Below are 4,262 nucleotides of genomic sequence, written 5' to 3' on the forward strand. Positions count from 1 at the left end.
GACCAGATGTTTCATGCAGAAAAATGTATGGATTGTGCACAGACTAGGCAAGAAAGGAAAGAAGACAGACAGAAGAAGAAGCAAGCAACTGAAGATCCATGCTGAGAAGCAGCCGCAGAACCTTGCTGAGACGGGACATAACTCTACCTGTCTTCTACCTGCACACACACACACACACACACACACACGGCAAGGCTGGAGAAGTGATAACTCAGACCTCAAGCCTGTCTCTGCTGAATGGCCTCCAACAAGTTCCGCGAGGTCTCAACCCGGAAACCGTTTCAGCCTATGGGCAAGTACCTTCTTCTAGGCTCACCCGACCACCTGTAGCTCTGCCTCCCAAGGGTGAACAGCACAGAGCAGGTCGCACTTCCCCATCTAGCCGAATCAAGACAGCGTAAGCCTGGGTGCCTATTCTCACGCCACCGCATGATCCGCATCCCACCCATCTTGCCATGTGAAACACTCCAAGACAGTCGTAGTCTGATACGATCCCAGTGGCCACCAGCCAGGGAGGAAGGAAAGGAAGCGTGGGCCCCCAGTCCCCAGAATAACGAATATCAGCTCCCTGGCCTGCACGGCTGGCACCGGGCTGAACCCCCACGTGCGTTTTCTCACTGGTCCTCCCGGCTCCAGATGTCCCATGCGGAAAACCAGAGCAAGGAGTGCCCTGTCCCATCCTGCACCTGCCAGGCCAGGCCAGGAACCCGGCCCCCGTTCGAGGCTTTTGGCCCCGGACGAGGTGGCCACATTCACACCGTTGCCATTCAGTACATTCTCAACGTTCTGAGGCAGTAAGCAGCGATCATCCAACCATGAAGATGTTTGGAGGAAGAAGAAAGGGTGCTTCGGGGTCGTCGAGCCAGCGATCGCCATCTCCCGCCTTCAGCATCTGCAGAGGGATTCATGGATGCCCACCTCACAGTGCTCCGGAGAGAAGCAAGCGAGAGAGCGCGGGTGTGAGAGCCCCGGAGCGAGAAGGTGCTGGGCCAACTCCTCCCCCTTCAGGACAGCCCCGAGCACAGTCCACAGTCACAGCTGCCCCTGGCCCGTCCTCTCCCGGCGGCTAAGACAGAGCGGTGGGTTCCAACGAGAAGCAAGCTTAGCGCCCCGCCGCCGGCCGCCTCGGGTCTAGTCCTGCCTGCGGAGTTGCAGGATGTGGTCAGCTAGAACAGCAAGACGCGTATGAAAGAGCTTCCCAGAGGCCTTTGCAGCAAAGCCACAAGTTGGGGAGATAATTTGTTGCCTTTGCCCTCTTTTCGCATGCAGACTCTTACGGCTACCAAAAGGAAAAAAAAAAAAGTCGTTTTCTTCCAAAATACTCTTCCTGATCATGAAAGGGCAAGCGTGGAAATTATGAGGCCTGAGAGGCAAGCTGCTGTGCCAGCTTGGAAGTCTCACCAGGACACTGGACAGTGTGCATTGAGAAAAGAATCTCAACCCGTTTAGGAGAGCACGAGGCAGTTCTTCGGTAAAGCGTAAATCATCTGGGCAACGGGAAAAACCAGAACAGCTCACCAGGGCTGCTCGGACCTCAAACCCATCCTGCAAACTAGCACTTTGACGGGCTTCGTGGAAATGAATCCAAAACATTTTTTAAAGGTCCCTCAAAGCACAGAGGGCTTGGAAATTAACAGAAGGGTGTCGTTTAAAAAAAAAAAAAAAAGCACCCTTGGGGCTTCTTACCAAACCCAAATGTTTGCAAAAACAAAAACAAGTAACCATGGTCTGGTAGCCCAGCCATTAACTCTACGGCTCAGAGTGGACTCTGGGCGCCCAGAGGAGGCGCTAACACAACCCGTGGCGGAGCCCTCCCGGTGTGGCCGCCCGTCGACGGAGACGTCGCTCCACGGGGAAGTGACCCAGACCGCACCTCTCGGTCCCTCCTGCGTGTCAGGCAGGGTGACTCTGGGGAGCAAGCGATCCCCGTGCGGCAGGAGGGCAGGCCTCACCCGTGCGGGCCCCATGCAGCCTCCTCCCCGGGTGCTTTCCGTCAGCAAGTAAATGCCTTCTCTCCTTCCCCGTCCAGCCTACAGCACCAGGACTCATTTTGTAGCTGGCTCCCAGGGCTCTTGAAAAGTAGCAGAAGTGGGTGGTGGGAATGGGCCCAGGGGAGGCGGGGCCAGGATCACAGTGGCCTCAGGGAGTTCGGACAGTGAGCAGGACCCCTGGCAGGGAGCAGAGACCTTGAATTCAGAGACTAATCCAGAGGGACATGGCGGGGATGAGACCCCCACCCCACCCCCCGACCTTACTCCCCCCTGCGCTGTCCACTGTGAGAGCCTGAGGGCTGCATGTAGGTTTACTGAGCAGGCCGTGCTCCTGGGAACCATGTGTCCAGAGGGTGGCAGAGGAAGTGAGGGAAGCAAGACGGGGCAGGGAGGAACTTGAACTGCGATTCGGTTGCACGTGGAGGGTCAGCTGATGCCAGGGAAGCCCCAGACCCGGGCTGGACCATCAGGGATGCGCCCCATGCAGGCAAAGAGGCTGGGCTCCTGTGCCTGACACTAACCACGCATCTGCCCCGATGAGGGTGGGTGACCTTGGGCAAGGAAGCTTCTTTGGGCCAAGGGCAATAATCCAGAGATGACCTAACCAACACTCCAGGCACCCGGGCGAACAACTGAGTGCCCCTGCCCGGAAGCGGGACTGGAACACCTCACGGCTGCATCACCACCGCTTGACCTCTTGCGCTGCCTGGACCATTAGCTTCAGGTACTAAGCTCACTCTCCCTGGGAACAGCTGCTCCAGGGTCCTGGCTGGTCTCTTTTCCTGGGAAAACTCCTACGAGCAAGGTTAATAGGACACACCATAGCCACGGCAGCTGCCCTGGCATCCTGGCCACGTGTAATGCTCACCAGCCCCTTGTTTACCACCCATTCCGCTCCCCTCTTGCTGTTGGCCAGCTCTCTCCCAGCCCAGGTGGTTGGCCTGCAGTGAAACACCCCCTCTCACCAAGACTAAAATGTACCGTCAGGAAGCAAGGGAAGTAGGGCTGGGCAGAGAGAGATACTGAACTCCGATGAGCCCTGCCCCCATCCTAATTAGGGATCTGACCCAGGCAGAGCTGACCTGCAGGCTTTGAGACTTCAACGTCTTCTGGAATACTCCACTGATCTTATAATTAAGACTTGGGCCTGATCTACAATGTTCTGCCCTCCAGGAAGACAAGTCTCCTTATATGCTGCCCTCTGGCTCTCACACTTAGCCTTTAATTGGTGCTTAATCACCCTTAGCCTCCAGTTGTCTCTGCAATGCCTCGGTTGCCCCCAGCAACAAGCATCCAATTCCATAATACTTCTAATTACTACCCCCTCCATCCCCACCTGAGAAATTGCACCTGCCAGGGCAACCCTTCCTCCAATATCCCATCCCATGTCACCACCAGCAAAAGGCTTAGCAGTCGCATTGCCGCAGCATGCCCGCGTCTACCCATATGGCACCGACTACCAGTGATGGATTTTTTATTGCCAGTCGGTCAGCAGGTCATCTGGCTCCAAAATCATATTCTAGGGTCCGTGTCCTAGGACCTCTCCATCAACACTGGTCACCTGATGGACTCCCAGGTAATGGACTCTGGAATGAAATGTACATGTGGGAGGTGTATTGAGGTCAGTTCTCAAGATCCACACCTGTCACAGAACGAGTGCAAAAGGAGTGAGCAGAGCGGCAAGCTGAAGTCTGATGCAGTCCCAATGAAGGTTTCAGCCAGTCCCATGGGGAGCTCTGAATCTGGGATAACCCATCAGATGCCCTTAAGAGAGAGAAGGATGCCAGGCCTTTGTATCCCCACATGGCACAGTCACTACATATGGGATACCCGCCCCCCCCCCCCGCAGTGGGGAGGGGAAATCTCAGACAAGGTGGCTTCCTTCAGCCAAGAGATTCCCAGAAAGGGACACAGCTCTGAGCCAGCATTGGCCAATAGCCCCAGTAGCCAGGAAATGAGTTCTTTGCTCCTAAAAGGGTTTCTATGTCATAAATCACAGCGTTTGCTATGACATCTATGCTCCCCAGGAGATAAGGCAAAATTCATCATGTAGTCACACAAGTAAGTATAGAATTACAAACCCTGTGAGGTGCCATGAGGCACTGGGAGGTGCAGAAGTGTGCACAGAGCCACAAACGTCCAGCAGCGAGTGTCTCTGACTTCATCTGGAGGGTCAGGAAGGCTTCCAAGGAACAGAATGCATGCTGGGCAATCCCTGAGGAACGAGTATACACGACATCAGTGAAATCAGAAGGGGACAGAGGCAGCCAA

The sequence above is a fragment of the Panthera onca genome, chromosome B3 (genome assembly GCF_046562875.1).
Source record: "Panthera onca isolate mPanOnc1 chromosome B3, mPanOnc1 haplotype 2, whole genome shotgun sequence".
Classification (NCBI taxonomy): Eukaryota; Metazoa; Chordata; class Mammalia; order Carnivora; family Felidae; genus Panthera; species Panthera onca.